Source organism: Podarcis bocagei (assembly GCF_964188305.1).
Source record: "Podarcis bocagei genome assembly, chromosome: 4".
Lineage (NCBI taxonomy): Eukaryota > Metazoa > Chordata > Lepidosauria > Squamata > Lacertidae > Podarcis > Podarcis bocagei.
Window position 1 is genome coordinate 73,093,759 of NC_138128.1, and position 17,760 is coordinate 73,111,518.

Here is a 17,760-nt window from a genome sequence, read left to right on the forward strand (position 1 = left end):
GGCTAAGGCCGTAAAATTTCGTAATATGGAGACTGGCTGGTTGAAATATTGTGAGATAATTGAAAGAGATGGTGACACTTGGAGGTTGCAGAGTTTCGAAAAACTGAAAGGAAAGGTGCGAGATTGGTTTCATTATGCCCAAATTTTAGAGACTTTTAAAAAAGACAAAAAAATTGGTTTCCAGGTGGAAAAATCAAAATTAGAGACAGAATTACTTGAACCTAAGACGAAAGTGCTTTCAAGAATGTATAATTTGCTGCTTAAGTGGAACACTCAAGATGAGATAGTTAAATCAGCTATGATAAAATGGGCACAAGACATCGGGTACAACATTATGTCTGAAGACTGGGAAAGGTTATGGACCACCGGTATGAAATTTACGGCATGTACTGCCTTAAAGGAAAACATCATGAAAATGGTATACAGGTGGTACATGACCCCAGTCAAACTTGCAAAGATATATCATTTGTCTGACAATAAATGTTGGAAATGTAAGGAAGCTGAGGGAACCTTTTTTCACCTCTGGTGGGCATGCCCGAGGGTGAAGGCCTTCTGGGAAATGATCTATAACGAGTTGAAAAAGGTGTTTAAATACACCTTTCACAAGAAACCAGAGGCCTTCCTCCTGGGCATTGTGGGCCAGAGAGTGTTAAAAAAAGATAGAACTTTCTTTCTATATGCAACCACAGCAGCAAGAATTCTTATAGCTAAACACTGGAAGGCACAGGAGTTACCCACGCTGGAAGAATGGCACTTGCAGCTGATGGACTATATGGAATTAGCTGAAATGACAGCCAGAATCCGAGACCTGGGAGAAGACGCCGTGGAAGAGGACTGGAAGAAATTTAAGGACTATTTACAAAAATATTATAAGCTATATGAATGTTGAGAATTTGCTAAATGTTCTGGAAAAACATGCTTCAGTATTGAATTTGGTAAATGTTGAAAATTAAGTTAAGATTTCGAAATGTATAAATTGTGGACTATATAACTAAAGGAAAACACAAAAACATATGAAATAAGGTATTAATTTGCTGTTTATTTTTATTGTAAAGAAAACAGGGGATGGGGGACATGGGGAAGTCTGATCGATCATGAAAATGGATGTGAAAAATGTGAATCTTTTCTTTTTTTTCTCTTATAACTTCTTTTCTTTTCTGTAAAACTGCTTTTGATGTGCTATGGATGATATACCTTTCTTTTACCCTGGAAAAAAGCAATAAAACTTTATTAAAAAAAAAAAAAACAAAAGGATAAATGGATTGCATGGGCTGAGTTGGTAAAGAATAATGACTGGAGGTGTTGAGAGAAGCAGATATTTGAAGGACACAGGCTCAAACATTGCAGTTCCGATTCGCCTGACCACAGCAAGGATGGCTAGAAATATGGTTTAAAAATGAGAGGGGGGGAAAGTTGAGCGTTTTTTATTTCAACCCAACAGCCGTTCCCATGTAGTCTTTAGAAACAATATGGCACAAGCACTTCTGTATTTTAATGTCTCCCTGGCTTACTGGGTGGGCTGATGCCTTTAAGCAGGAGGGTCCTTCCACACTGCTATTATTTGGGTTCCATGATTTGCTGGAAGTCTGTCTGGAGAACTGGCAGGAAGCCCTGAGCATGGAGGCACTGATGGAGAGGGCTGCGCATAGTCTGCAAGGAGTTCATTAGAGCAGATGTTAGTGCCATAAAGCCACAGGTTCCTGCTGTTTCTTATTCACTTACATCCTTTAGGCTTTAGCAATGCTAATGTTAGTGAAAACATTTGCTGAAGTGGAGACATAAATCACAGTCCTCTTTCCCTCTTGTCTCCCCCCCTCCCCCACATGCCTTGTCTGCCTTCTCTTATCTATCTTTCACTTTGTTTGCCTATTTTCTTTACTCCCATAGAACAGCATTTGGGAATCACTGGCAACCCAGCACATTCCTCTCTCTGCCCCCCCCAACCTCCTTGAAACAAAAGAGACTTCATTAGCATCTCTTTAGCACTGTGGATTTAATTCAGTGAGGATCAGCAAACACTAGTTTGTTACACTCCGCAAGGCTTTTTCTGCCTCTTGACACTCACTGCCCCATCTTCCCAAGCAGACTCCTTTGCACTACACAGAATTGTAGCTTGCAGACTTCTGTTCCCTCTAAGATCTGGTGGTGCAATCCTTGTAACTTTGGAGTAGTGTGGGGTGATGATGATGATGATGCGCTGCCTGGTGATTTTTTTTAAAGTAGCAAATTACTATTTCATCCTGGTATTAAAGGATGCTGGGTTAGATTAGTGGTGCTCCAGGCAACTGCAAAAATTGTTGCAGAACCATTCCTGCTCTCTATTCCTGTTAGCTCTCCTGGTATGGAAATCACTACCATTTCATCTTTCACCACTTGATTTGACGCCAATCTTGCTTTCAAGAAATGTAAATCCAAAGGGAGTGGGGTGCTTACATAAACAAGTTGTAAAATGTTAGTGTGAAAAGATAGTCTTGCCACCACCCCCTCCCTACATATGACCACACCTCTTTATAATCTGCTCCTCCTCACTAATTATTTAGTGTTAACAGTACTGTATGTTATGCTCTGATCTTCAATTATAAGATTACCTTGTGTCATTCTCTACTGCATAATCTAAAAGGCAAACACACACACACATAAAACAGGCAGCATAAGACTGTTAAGGCCAAGTTTTTATTGGGCTGGTTTTGTGTGTGTTTCTGTGTGCAGGAGTATGCAAGCTTTCTAGTTCAATAGAACTCTTCATTAAACAAAGGGCCATTGAGGAACACAGCAGCATGGATGCTGCAACCGCCAACAGAAGTTAGCCCATTCAAAGATGTCACCTTCTCTGTTTCACGTATCTCATTCGCTTTGACCATTATGGCAACAACTGTTTTATTACACATGAACATAAACAAAAAATAATGAACTTGTATAGCCCCAGGGGATGGCAGCTTCTTTTTAGGTTGAGGGTTGCACTTTGAAAATGGCATTATTTTCAGAAATGAAGTATTGGTATTGAGCGAGCAGGAGTCTCTCTCTCTCTCTCTCTCTCTCTCTCTCTCTCTCTCTCTCTCCTTCTCCCCTACCCTCCTTGCTAGACCTTGATTTCTGTTCACTCTGCCAGTTTAAGGCCGAGCTATCGCATTGATTTGATTGCTAATGAAAACCTGTGTTTTGTGTCCCCAAAAAAGGTTGTTTCCCCCAAGGGCTTTTCTAGGTTCCACCGTGATTAAACTGACACCCCTCCGCTGGCTGCCTCGCAAGGGAGAACACACACACACACACACACACACACACTTGAGTTTCTGCAAAAAGAGGAAACAGGAAATTCCGACCACAACCATAAAATAAAAGCACAGGAGGAGAACATGCAGCAGTAAAGGAAGGTGGATGGAATGGGACCAAAGGTCCCCTTTTCAGTTTTGGCTTTTAAAATTCAGTATCATTATAAAGTTTTCCAAGCAGTTCCCCACCCTTCGTGGTTCTCGCTGACTTCTGTAAATTCCCTCACCTGCAATGAACTCCATGAGTCCTTGCTTTTTTTACTTTGCGCTGTGGAAATTTAGGGTTTGGTTTAAGAGGGGATCTCCTATTCATAATATGGGAAGATAAGCTTTTCAAGCACTGTTTCCTACTTAGGGTGCTGCCTTAATGTATCCCCTCCCCTGCTCCTGGATCTCCTATGCTTTGTAGCAGCTGTTTGAATGGCAGAGGTTCAGCAGATGCAGGCTTTTAAGGGCACTGAGATGCAGAAATCGAGAAATCAACATGCCAAAGGCATCAGAGGCCAACTAGCCAAAGTTGCAGCCCTAGCTTTCACCTGCATATCTCACCTGCAATATTTTCATATGAATAATGTAATTTGCATTGACATGGCCGGAACTAGGCTTCTGCTGACTGGTGGCTTGTCTGGTCTTTAACTGAACTTGAGGGGGGAAAGAGAAAATTTAGATATTTAAAAAAGGTAAGGCAAAATACATTAATTTGGACATTTCCCCTCTAGTATTTCTCCCCCACCTTTCTCTTCGCTTTTTGGGATTAAAGATGCCCACAACCATCAAAGATGCCTTAGGGGTAAAACATATCCATGGACCATAACTTGGAGGGGAAGGAAGTGAAGTGACCTTATATTTTAGCCTCTGGAATACGCAGAACTGCCAGGGATGCTGCTTACCTGAGATGATAAAATATAATATGACAGTACCCATCATCGCTTTGGGTGCAGGGAGTTTGGGCTTTGTAGGACTCGCTGTTTTCCCAACTGGTTCTGGCAAGGCTGGGCACAAAGCACACTTGACCCAGGGACTGCTGCCAACCTCTGGTGCTGCTGGAATATCCGGGTTCCCTTTGGCACTGCTCCTGCCTCTGCGGCTCTTGTAGGACTTGGCTAACCCAGACACGGGGAAAGCTTGCTTGGCTGTGATATAGGTCATGGTAGCAGCTGACACACAAGTCTCCCACCTCTTCTCCCCCAGCCATATGTTGCAGCTCCTTCCCTTCCATTTGGGGATTCCGGGCATGCGTGGGCACGGGCGCCGGGCAAAGACCTGTCACTGAAGAGGACTAGTGCACTAGCACTTAATGTTATGGCTAAAGATCTAGTGCGAAGCTAAAAGATTAAACTTGGGGGTGGGTGGTATAAGTGCAGTGGAGGAAGAAGCAGGGGGAGGAGGAATAAAACTAAGCCTTTAATTCTGGGTTTGTTGCAGGCTGTCCCATATCGCCCTATGTTACTGAGTCACTTTAATCCTCTGTGCTTTTTTTCGTCGTCTGCCGCGGCAAGCCTTTTAAAATTCCTTCCCTTGTTCTCTTCTGCCTTCGCTACTCTCCTCCGGAACCCCACGCCCTGTGCTGTTAGGCCAGGCGAGTTTCCTGTGTGACAGATCGGCTTCTTGCCCCAACAGGTGTTTCAGGGTACACGCCCCCTCCTGTGAGGTCACCTCCCCTCCCTATGATTAGCATCATTCATTACAAAGGTGTCCAAAGGCATTTTTATTGCATGCTCACCTCCAGCCCTTCTGCTGCCAACACTACCACCTTGTACAGAGTCAGTCTTAGGGGGGGGAGGTGTATTTAGCTGTACAAGGAGGCCAGGTTGGGTGAGATTTTGCATCCTTTACCAAAGACATGACTTGGTATCCCGACTGCAGGACTGAAAAAAGGGGCTGAGATCGTTAGTGGGATTCTTCCCCCCCCCCCGGGCAGAATGGGGGGAAAGTCTGTAATCTAGGCAAAAGAGAATCAGGGTTTGGGCAAGTTCAATAACAGAGAACTAGGAAGAAAGGGCAAGTTTTATGTGAGTATTAAAATGTTTCCTTGCACAATCTCGTCCATTTTAGTATCCCATTATTTTTGACCCTCGGAAATCCACACCCTCTCATTAACTGTGACAAATGTCCTGTGAGACTGATATTATAGTCTGGGAATCCATACTATCCTATCCTGTTGGGTCATTTTAGTTTCCTGGGTGTTCTTTGTTTGGGGAAGCCTATTTTATTTATCACTGGCAGGCTTTTGAAAAAACAAAAAACACTCCCTGACCCTTTTCTAAATAGAGGCCAATCTCCTTTTGCCAAATCATGTTCTGATAGGCCTGCAGTGAACCTACTTAAGCTATGGGAATTATTGTTCCTCTTCTTATGCTACCTTCTCAATAATGGAGGAACTATTAAAGTGCATTTTGGAAAGCCAGAACGCAAAATGCAAACATTATTGGTTCACAAAGAACATGAAAAACTACTCAGAGAACCTCGTAAGTTTGAGATGGGTTTTTGTTATAAAGGAATCTGCGGATACCTGAAGGCATGTATAATAAGACCTTTGGTTCTGAATATTGAAATCCAGATTTTTAAAATTCTCATGTTAATTCATTGAATGTTCACAGTCCTCAATCTCCTACCTGGTTGGTCCTTTCATGACATCACAGCAGTTAAGCCACTGGAAGCAAGGGAACTTGTGACGTAGCCTGTCCCCCAAGTCAGGGCCAATTGGCCAGATGTACATTGAGAAGCAGGGTGAACAGAATACTTGGAAGAGGAGGAGACCGCAAAGACAGATTGCCATATTGCTGCATCACCAGCTAATATCACGGGAAACCACTGGGACAGCTAGTTAAATGCAGTGAGCTCAGTTGGGGTAATATATTTAACTTATGTATGCATTCGTAGAAAGACCAGAACTTTGAACCCACTCCTCTCCTCCCTCCGACAGGCAACTGAATTTATTCCACCCACTGGAACAGTAGAGTTAAACCCTGGTTTTTTTTTCCAGTAAGGTGGGTGGGCTCAAACTTTGGATGGCAGCAGGATTTGTGGATTGAAACACATTTAAAAGTAGCACAACGAGCTGCATATTAGCTATAAAAATCTGAAATGCCTCTGGCATGTATGACTCTGTAAGCTGTGAAATAAGTTTGACAGCACATCTGCGCTGTCCCTGTCTCTTCCAGGACAAGTTCTGCTTCTTTTGTCAGCAAATATCAAACCTGCAGAGGTATAAAAGAAAGGAAGAAGTTCTTCCCCCATCTCTGCTGCTGAGAGCCTGATCTCTGATGCAGGCCAAGCGAAAGAAAAACTATATATAATCAATGAAACAGGAAGCGTTTCCATTGGTTTCCCAAAGGTACAGAGTGAGACATTAAGTACTTACTGGTTGGAAATGGTGGAGAACTCTGTGGCCCTCTCAGGGCAGTTCACAACATCAAAATGCAGTATGAAAACCCCATTGGCCATTGGCCATGGTGGAAACTGGAATCCAACAACATCTGGAAGGTCTCAGGTTCACCACACCTGGAATCAAGCTAGGCTTGCCACTTTCCATATAAAGTAACAGGTGGGGAATGCCTTTAAGTGTAGAAAGGATGTGCAGACCAGAGTTTATCTAAAATCTCCCCTGTAGTGCAGCTTTCTTTTTCAGAGTCCATCACTAGAATGCCATTCATCTCCACCCATTTCTGATCTTGCCTCTGATGCTGGAAAGGAGCCTGGCAGAGGTCAGAGACAATGGACTGTGGGGAAGGCAAGCTGTGGAGAAGGGGAGGGTTCATTCTCCTCCCCAACTAAGAATTTTTTTGTTCTTAAAACTGGGCCACCGTGCTCCTGTCCTTTGTATTATCCATGATTGGGGAAGGCTTCGACCCAACAGGCCAGCTGTTGTTGTTGTTGTTGTTGTGTGTGTGTGTGTGTGTGTGTGTGTGTGTGTTTTGGGGGGGGGATGCATTGTTCTGGGATGAATGGTGGCATTTCCATCCAGAGCAAAACCTGCTGTGGGAAGTGATCGGTTGTCTTCTGCAGATGGTAACACCCCACTCTATTCTCCAAAGGCTCCCTTGCAGGAAGATTCCTCTGCTGACTTTCACACTAGTTGTTCGGTTCTTAAAAGCAGAGTGCATGTTAATGGCAGCAAGCCCTCTGGAGGAGCTGGGAGAGAAAAATCAGCCCCCTCAGAAGGGAAGGCCATTACAAAAAACACCCCAAACTTCCAGGAACAAAGAGCCAGGTTTCCAGGGCAGAAGGTGTTCCGGGGCGGTGAGGTGGGGGGTGTATGTTTTTTTATTTTATTTTCTTAGTGTGTTTGCGCGCATGTATGTGTTAAGGATCCTTTTCTTCCCTGTTCCTCTTCTCACATGCATTTGATGAATACCAAAACTGAGGGGATTGTTTCCTTGTGAAAGAGCGTGAAAAATCTCATTTGGAGAAGTTTAATGCTTATTAGACCCATCTGCCTCCAGGGCGAATTCTCTTTTTCTTTGGTGCTGAGGCCATGAAAAGAGGAGAAGGAGAGACCTCCGGAATCCAGCACAATAATAATCTGACACAGGCACAGGGCTGAGATGGAGACAGGGGAAATGTTCACACACACACACCACTCTTCAGTTTCAGTGAGAGGTAATGTGGGCAAAAGATCTCACAACGGTTTAAGTGAATTGTAGTTCCTGAGAAGTAGGCCTCTTCATTTACCACGAGTCTTTCTTTCTTTTTTTAATATTTATTAAGATTTTCAAAAAATTAAAAAAAGAAAGAAAGATACAAAATAAAAATAGTTAAAAACAATTCAGTCTTTCCATCACATATTTTCATTTGCTTATTTTCCAGACCTCCTCACGCCTCCCTTTTCTGTATTCCAATTCAAATTTTTAATTCAGCAAATCCCTCCCCTCTTCAATCATCTTAATCTTCAATTTTAAAATATTATAACATTAAGTTTTTACCTATTAATAACCTTTTTCTCGTATTCTCTTATAGCATTACAGCTAAAGACCACTTAGTTTCTATCCAACATCATTCTAACATTCATTAATTTTACAATATTTCTGAAGATAGTCTTTAAATTTCTTCCAATCTTCTTCCACTGACTCTTCTCCCTGGTCTCGGATTCTGCCAGTCATTTCCGCCAGTTCCATATAGTCCATCACCTTCATCTGCCATTCTTCCAGGGTGGGTAGATCTTGTGTTTTCCAATACTTTGCAATAAGTATTCTTGCTGCTGTTGTGGCATACATAAAAAAAGTTCTATCTTTCTTTGGCACCAATTGGCCGACTATGCCCAGGAGAAAGGCCTCTGGTTTCTTCAAGAAGGTATATTTAAATACCGTATTTTTCGCCCTATAAGACGCACCGGCCCATAGGACGCACCTAGTTTTCAGGGGGGGAAATCAAGGAAAAAAATATGATTTCCCCCCCGCAGCTCTGGGAGCAGCGGACGGGCTGCACGCAGCCTGTGCGCTACTCCAAGACCTTCTCCCTGCTTTTGCGGGAGGTGGCGGAATTCCCCCACCTCCCGCAAAAGCCCACAGGAGCCCCACTTGACTCCTGCGGGCTTTTCGACCAGGAGGGAGAAGGGACTGATTCGGCCAGTCAGTCCCTTCTCCCTCCTTGGGGAAAAGCCCCCAAGAGCGGCGCGCTCTTTAAAGGGTGCACGGCTCCTGCAGGCTTTTCTAGGAGGTTGGGGAATTCCCCCCCTCGTAGAAAAGCCAGCAGAAGCCGCGGAGCCCCTTTAAAGAGCGCACGGCTTTTGCCTGCTTTTGCGGGAGGTGGGGGAATTTCCCCATCTCCCGCAAAAGCCAAAAGGAGGGTTGGAGAGCAGCGGCAAGGCGTCGTGCGCCTTTCTGCTGCCCCCCATCCTCTGGGGCTGGCGATGGGGGAAGCGCTGCTTTCCCCACCGCCAGCCTCAAACCCGGGTTGGAGAGCAGCGGCAAGGCGTCGCACGCCTTCCTGCTGCCCCCCATCCTCTGGGGCTGGCGATGGGGGAAGCGCTGCTTTCCCCACCGCCAGCCTCAAACCCGGGTTGGAGAGCAGCGGCAAGGCGTCGCGCGCCTTCCTGCTGCCCCCCATCCTCTGGGGCTGGCGATGGGGGAAGCGCTGCTTTCCCCACCGCCAGCCTCAAACCCGGGTTGGAGAGCAGCGGCAAGGCGTCGCGCGCCTTCCTGCTGCCCCCCATCCTCTGGGGCTGGCGATGGGGGAAGTGCTGCTTTCCCCACCGCCAGCCTCAAACCCGGGTTGGAGAGCAGCGGCAAGGCGTCGCGCGCCTTCCTGCTGCCCCCCATCCTCTGGGGCTGGCGATGGGGGAAGTGCTGCTTTCCCCACCGCCAGCCTCAAACCCGGGTTGGAGAGCAGCGGCAAGGCATCGCGCGCCTTCCTGCTGCCCCCCATCCTCTGGGGCTGGCGATGGGGGAAGCGCTGCTTTCCCCACCGCCAGCCTCAAACCCGGGTTGGAGAGTAGCAGCAAGGCGTCGCGCGCCTTCCTGCTGCCCCCCATCCTCTGGGGCTGGCGATGGGGGAAGCGCTGCTTTCCTCCACCGCCAGCCTCAAACAGCAGACTCTCCTGGCTTCAGCGGAAGCAACGCGAAGCCTCCGGAGCGCAGGCTTCGGAGGCTTCGTGTTGCTATCGCTGAAGCCAAGGAGTCTGCATTCGCCCCATAAGACGCACCCACATTTCCCCTTCATTTTTGGAGGGGGAAAAGTGCGTCTTATAGGGCGAAAAATACGGTACCTTTTTCAATTCATTATATATCATCTCCCAGAAAGCCTTAATCCTTGGGCATGTCCACCAAAGGTGAAAGAATGTACCTTCAGTTTCTTTACATTTCCAACATTTATTATCGGGCAGATGATAGATTTTTGCAAGCTTGACTGGTGTCATGTACCACTTGTATATCATTTTCATAATATTCTCTCTTAGGGCATTACATGCCGTAAATTTCATACCTGTTGTCCACAACTGTTCCCAGTCAGCAAACATAATGTTATGTCCAACATCTTGTGCCCATTTAATCATAGCAGATTTGACCGTTTCATCCTGAGTATTCCATTTCAACAGCAAGTTATACATCTTTGACAAAATCTTAGTTTTAGGTTCTAACAGTTCTGTTTCTAGTTTTGATTTTTCCACCTGGAAGCCAATTTTCTTATCCAAGTTATATGCCTCCATTATCTGATAGTAATGTAGCCAGTCTCGCACTTTATCTTTTAATTTCTCAAAACTCTGCAGTTTCACTTTGTCTCCTTGTTCCAAAATTTCCCAATATTTTGGCCATTTAGCCTCCATACAGTGGTACCCCGCAAGACGAATGCCTCGCAAGACGGAAAACCCGCAAGACGAAAGGGTTTTCTGTTTTGGAGGCGCTTCGCAAGACGAATTTCCCTATGGGCTTGCATCGCAAGACGAAAGCCCATAGGGAAATGCTGGCGGTCAGGAGCAAAGACTTTCGCCCACAGCCGGCCTTCAGAAGAGGACCTCTTCTGAAGTCCGGCGGGGGGCAAAAGTCTTTGCTCCCCCCCCCGCCTGCCTCCCCCCCGCCTGCCCCGGGCGATCTTAAAATGCTGGCGGGCGGGAGCGAAGCGTTCGCTGCCGACCCCCAGCATTTTAAAATCTCCAAGGGACAGCAGAGAAGTCTCTGTCCCGGGGAGATTTTAAAATGCTGGGGGTCGGGAGCGAAGCGCTGCAGACCCCCAACATTTTAAAATCTCCCCGTGTCCTGGGAAGATTTTAAAATGCTGGGGGTCGGGAGCGAAGCGCTGCAGACCCCCAGCATTTTAAAATCTCCCCGTCTCCTGGGAAGATTTTAAAATGCTGGGGGTCGGGAGCGAAGCGCTGCAGACCCCCAGCATTTTAAAATCTCCCCGTGTCCTGGGAAGATTTTAAAATGCTGGGGGTCGGGAGCGAAGCGCTGCCGACCCCCAGCATTTTAAAACCTCCCCGGGACACGGGGAGATTTTAAAATGCTGGGGGTCGGCAGCGCTTCGCTCCCAACCCCCAGCATTTTAAAACGCTGTTCCGAAGTGGGGCGGGGGGGCGGGGACACCTGGCCCCGCCGCCCCACTTCAGAAAGCTCTTCCGAAGTGGGGAGGGGGGCGGGAACACCTGGCCCCGCCGCCCCACTTCGGAAAGCTCTTCCGAAGTGGGGAGGGGGGGGCGGGAACACCTGGCCCCGCCGCCCCACTTCGGAAAGCTCTTCCGAAGTGGGGAGGGGGGGGCGGGAACACCTGGCCCCGCCGCCCCACTTCGGAAAGCTCTTCCGAAGTGGGGAGGGGGGGCGGGAACACCTGGCCCCGCCGCCCCACTTCGGAAAGCTCTTCCGAAGTGGGGAGGGGGGGCGGGAACACCTGGCCCCGCCGCCCCACTTCGGAAAGCTCTTCCGAAGTGGGGAGGGGGGGCGGGAACACCTGGCCCCGCCGCCCCACTTCGGAAAGCTCTTCCGAAGTGGGGAGGGGGGGCGGGAACACCTGGCCCCGCCGCCCCACTTCGGAAAGCTCTTCCGAAGTGGGGAGGGGGGGCGGGAACACCTGGCCCCGCTGCCCCACTTCGGAAAGCTGTTCCGAAGTGGGGCGGGGGGGCGGGGACACCTGCCCCATCCGCCCCACTTCGGAAAGCTGTTCCGAAGTGGGGCGGGGGGCGGGAACACCTTCTGAAGGCGGGCAGGGGGCGAAAGTCTTTGTCCCCCCTGCCTGCCTTCCCAGGGGCTTTTAAATCGCCCCGGACAGCGGAGAAGTCCTCCGCTGTCCGGAGCGATTTTAAAATGCCGCCCGCCAGCATTTTAAGATAGCCCCGCACAGCGGAGAAGTCCTCCGCTGTCCCAGTGTTTTTTAAAATGCTGGGGGTGGGAAGAAAAGCCCTTGTCCCCCCCCCCAGCCTTCAGAAGAGGTCCAGGGACAGACTGTCCCCGGACCTGGTCTGAAGTCGGTTTCCCTAGGAACGCATTAATTGATTTTCAATGCATTCCTATGGGAAACCGTGCATCGCAAGACGAAAAAACCGCAAGACGAAGAGAATTGCGGAACGAATTAATTTCGTCTTGCGAGGCACCACTGTATTAAGTTTTTTCTGAGCCCATTTGCCACGAGTCTTTCAAAGCATAACCCTACAGTATTTAGACAAAGATATATGCCATTTATGGGTAGGAAAGTATTGTTTCATTAACTGAGGCTGCAATCCTAGTTTCACTTGCCTGAGAGTTGAATTCAGTGGAATTTACTTAGGAGTAGGCATGGTTAGGATTGTGCTATTCATCTCTCTTTAATGATGTGTGTGTGCAAGGAACAATGCATTTACATTGTAATAGATGAGTATCATAGAGTTGGAGAGGACCTTTTGCAGGAATCTTTTTGCCCGATGTTGGGCTTGAACCCATGGCCCTTAGTTTAAGAGACTCATGCTCTACCGACTGAGCTATCCCGCAGGATTCCCTTAATCTGTTTTTAAGGGTTGATAACTTTCTCATATGAGAGAGATGTTGATTCAAGAACTTTCTAGTATTTACTGGTGATAATCAATTATAGTTAGTGGATTTCCTTTATTAACTTGGTTATTCATTAAAGGAAGTTAATTTTTTTAAAAAAATCATTTAAGGATGACATATTTTTTAAAAAATGATCCCGATCCCTCCCGTAAAGTGATATTCAGGAAAAATCTGTAGTCCACATTGGAGTTTACTATAGTGAGATGTTTTATATAATTTGATCAGAAAGTTATAAAGTATAAGATTAGCAATTTGTCCAGAAAGGTAATTTTATAATCAATTGATACTTATTGCACATAAGGGGCGGGATTATACATAGGTTTTGGTCTTACTCAAGAATTGACCTATTATATTGCACCATAATTTAATGAGAAGTATGGTGAAAGGTGTGATCAAAGCACAAACATTTTCTGATTGTTGCCAATTAACACATGAGCTCAAGTAGAACTCTGTATCTGAGAACAGAATCTGGCAGGTGGAATACTTAATAGATTAGGAGGTGGTTGTCACTCCAGAAGAAAGCTAGGTATACGAAAGGGGTACGTTAGACTGAATCTAAATATATATATATATATATTAAAAGATTGTCAGCCCACTCTTGTACTTGACAGTAAACAATCCATATGTTCAATTGGGCTTACTCCTTTGGGGGTGGGCATAGGGGCTGCAGCGTTCCATAACCAGCACCCAATGACAGGAGCTAAAGATGTTCACAAGATAATTGTTCTTGAAGTGAAAATAAATAAAGCATTTGGGCTCAGTGTTCAGGTCCCAAGCAACATGCTTTCACACCTAGGATGTCAGGTGCCAAACGTGAGTCCTGTTAATTTCTCTCACTTGGTCACCACCTACACCCCCACACCCCTTGTCATCTGAATATTTCAAGCAACATCAAATTTTGTTTAATATTCCAAACATGGTTGGGTTTTTTTGGTTGGCTACAAGTCTCCTGGAATTGTAGCAAGCTTGTTTTCTAATGCTTCGGAGGCTAAGACCCAAGCCAACGACTTCAAGTTACAAGAAGGGAGATTCCAACTAAACATCAGGAAGAACTTTCTGATCGTAAAAGGCAAGGATCAGTGGATATGAGGTGGGGGACTCTCTTCCATTGGAAGTTGAATGGCCCTCTTTTGAGATCCCTGCATTATAGGCGTTGGACGCTCAGAATCCCATCCAACTCTATGATTCTATAAGCATGCTTAAACGTTGTAGCTGTATGCATTCCCTCCCTCCCTTTCTCCCCCTCTCTCGATATTGAGCTTGCCTGCCCGCCCTGTGCTGGGCTTGTGACTGACTCAGCTTTGCAACAATTGTTCACCTTTCCACTTGTCCCCAATTATCCTCTCATTTGATTTGACCTAGTTCAGTTCCATCTTTTTTCTTCCTTTTGGTCTTCCATTTGACACTTCTTGGAACCAAATGAGGTAGCGGTGGTGGTGGGATCAGGGAGAGAGCTTTTTTCTCATGATTTCACCATTCCCGAGGAATAACTGAACACGGCCATGTTTGGTGAACATTATTGTCTCCAAACAATACAGAAAACTAAAGGTGCTGATGTCATAAAAAATGTTTGCCTCTCCCACCTACTGCTGACTTCAATGCAGTATTGTACTAAACTTCAGGGTGCAGGTGATTGGGATGGGTGGGCAAATAAACACTTGGTCGAGCCAAGGATTTTTTGTTTTGTTATCAAAGCGGGAGACAGAGATCCTGCGACTTTGTTCTGTACCATTGTGTCGAATGGCAGCCACCAGTGTCGGCAAGATAAGCCAAGATGTTGCAACTGCTGTGGAAAGACTAGATCAAGAAAGATGACCTGCGAATGGAATTTGGTGCCACCTTGTAAATAAGCAAACCTATGGGGCATTTGTATTCTCACCTGATCACTCTAAGGATCTAGGTCCAGGGTTTCGCAAACTTGGGTCTCTAGCTGCTGTTGGACTACAACTCCCATCATCCCTAGCTAGCAGGACCAGTGGCTAGGGATGATGGGAATTGTAGTCCAAAAACATCTGGAGACCCAAGTTTGGGATACCCTGGTTCAGTCCATTCATCTGGGTGTGAGGTGGAACCTGTGCATGTGCTCTTAAATTCAGTTTCAGGTGTGGGATTTTGAAACTATATGTGAGCCAGCTCTAAAGCTGAGTTACCTGCTCATCTAGGAAGCTCACCAGGTGGCCTTGGGCAAGTCGCCATTGCTCACTGTGCCTAATCCACTTCACAGGTATGGCTGCCATGTTGCAGCTTGGAGAACCAGTTCCGCCACTCACCATGCTACCTGCTCTAGGGCATTTTTGAGTGTCTCACTTGCTGGGAAGTCAAAGGAAAAAGGTGGGGAGAAGAACCAGGGAGTAAGCACTAGGTAGGAGGCACTCTCACTGCACTGTCTCCCACTGCAGTTGCAAACTGTAAAGAAGAAGAAGAAGAAGAGGAGGAGGAGGAGGAGGAGGAGGAGGAGGAGGAGGAAGAAGAAGGCTGTTTCTCCAGGTCACAAGCTGGTAACACAGTTAACAGGCCCAGTGTGTGAATGCAAAGGGATAATCCCATGCATACAACTTTGCACTCTTTGGAGGCATGTAGGGTTCAAACGTAATCAAAATCCACATGGCCATTGCACTTTAAACCTGACTAGACTCCAGCATACACTGACAAAACAGGGGAGACAATATTGGCTTAGGCAGCAGATGTGGCGGCTTGTTTTCGTACAAACAGCCTTGAAGAGGTGTGTAGAGAGAATACCAGCCTGTCCGCCAACACATACTCTGGGTTGCAAGATTGCTCAAGTGTTGGCTATGGCAATCTGCTCGCTGTAAAATATTGGTTACTTGGTGACGTTAATGGCAGTGACAAACCAGAATGTGTGCTTCAGGCAAACAACTGGACAGTGCGTACCTTGCCCTGTGAAAGTAGCAGGTTGTGTCCCTCAAGCTGTTTGGGGGGGGGGGGATTGTAACACAAGCAAGCCTTTGTGCAAACTTCCCAAAGAGGGACAACCTGTAGGGTTAGGAGGTGGACCACGCTTTGCTAAAGCTCCCAATTAGCATGCTAATTAACTCCTATTTGGATGGTGGGTTCACTAATGTGGGCATATGATCTACTATTGGGAGCTGGTCTGAAGGTAGTTGCTGATTTCATCCTGTTCACCACTTGGCATTTTTGGGTTACTCTCCTCATTCACTCTTGAATAAATCATGCATCCTGTCACATTTATATCCCACCTTTCTTCCATGCCATCACGCCTGAGGTTGTTTAATTTTTTCCTCCCAGTAACACTGTGGCTTGCCCAAGGCAACTTCTCAGTTAAGCAGACACTGTAATTTGCTCTACTCGCTATACCACACTGTCTCTAATATACATGTAGTGCACACTAAAAATATAACCTTTCTGAGTGATCAGTTTATTCTAACCTAACTATTAATACCATGAGACTTAGGGATATTCTTAAATGAGAGAATTTAGACGAGTTTGAAATTCTGAAGAAGATGAGTTTGAAATTCTGTAGCGACTTCAGAACAGTCTGGAACTGTAGCTATTAAGGCTAGATAAATCTGTCATGTCCAGCTTCTCATTTTTTCTCTTCATCCATTTCTCATCTTTTCACTTCAGCTTTCTGTTTGTTTGTTTGTTTGTGTGTGTGTGTGTGTGTGTGTGTGTGTGTGTGTGTGTGTGTGTGTGTTTGTTTGCTTGCTTGCTTGCTTTTTAAAAAAGTCCTCATGGAAATTTATAAACATTTTAGTTAGTATTCCCCCCCCCCTTATATATACATTTTTGCAAGCAGTTTTCTCTAATGCGTTTCTGTATGCAATTTAACAAACAATTCCCTCTAATACAAATTCCTCTAATACACATTTTTCGGTTGGAAAACTCCTGCCACAACATTCAGAGAAGTTTGGATTTCATAGGTCATGGGTTGCATATTTTTTGGAGCAAGTGTAAATTAGGTACCAGTTTTCTTCCCTATCCCCAGCAAGCAGCTATGGTACCCCGGGTCATTCATTTACCCTGGCAGCTTTCACTTGGCAACTTTTGGTTCCTGGGTCCTCCTCTGTGCTGGCCCCTCATGGGCTTCCAGTCCTTTTGGCATCCCAGAATTGATCTCTGTCTCATTCTAAACGATAAAGGACCAAAGCCATAGCATGTCAAAGTAGTATGGATGTTGTCCATGAGTGTTACACAGCAATGTCTGTTTGTTATGTCTTATCAAGGGACATATGTTTTAAGCTTGTCAGCATGCCCCTCTTGGTGAAAGATTTCCAAGATGCAGTGTAAACAAAACCATGATTCCATGGGTCATGCGGTGTGACTAGCTTGAAAGGCTGGAAATTGCCTCTAAGCCTTTCAAACTACTGCTTATCTGTGCGATTGTGTGTACGATTTTGAAGTTTGCAAGAAGATGAGTTTGCAAAAAGATGGAGTTTGCAAGAAGATGGCTGAAGTCCCATGAGAGAAGACTAAGGGATGGCTAAGATGTTCACACATGCTTTTGAAGATACTTCTCTTAACAAGGTGCAAAAATACCACTGTGTGGGTAAAGTGAGGCAATGCAAATACTTTTCCTCCTCTTGGTCATCAGAAGCAAAAGCGAGCAGCAGCAATGTAGCCATGTTCGGAGGCAAGCAGCAAAATCCCAAGAATGGAGGCAAAAGAGGCAAACCCGATTGGCCGGCCAGGGGGCGTGACGCAGCCGGGGTTCCTGCTGCAATACTCAGGGTTGCTGCAAGGACCTGGATTCCTGCCCACAAAGGGGGAACTGACTTGTAGCCTTAAGTTGATGCTGTGACATGATACTCTAGTCTAACAGGACCAGAGAGCTCTTTTTTTGCCACTCAGCCGCTGAATCAATTGACCAATACATTTCAGGTTCAAATACGATTTTAGAAAATGATTGTCAGCAGTGAAGTCCGCCTCACAGCAGCAGACCTAAGCTTAACCTAATTCTGCATTTCAACCATCTTATCTTGAGCCATATCCCCGCAGTTTAGGGTCTCCCAGAATATGATGAAGAATATACTATTTTCAAGCTGCCCTGGTAGCTAAAT

General features: G+C 46.1%; 1 protein-coding gene and 1 long non-coding RNA gene across 3 annotated transcripts in view; one reads left to right on the plus strand and one right to left on the minus strand.

Moving 5' to 3' along the window:
* The window catches only part of UNC5B (unc-5 netrin receptor B), a 174,371-nt gene that overhangs the window by 16,299 nt on the left and 140,312 nt on the right, over positions 1 to 17,760 (plus strand). The window lies entirely within an intron of this gene.
* LOC308584808 lies at positions 1,979 to 4,585 on the minus strand. Its single transcript, XR_014007024.1, has 2 exons — positions 4,160 to 4,585; positions 1,979 to 2,201 (listed from the first exon to the last, which is right to left on the minus strand). It is a non-coding gene; the product is annotated as an uncharacterized lncRNA (long non-coding RNA).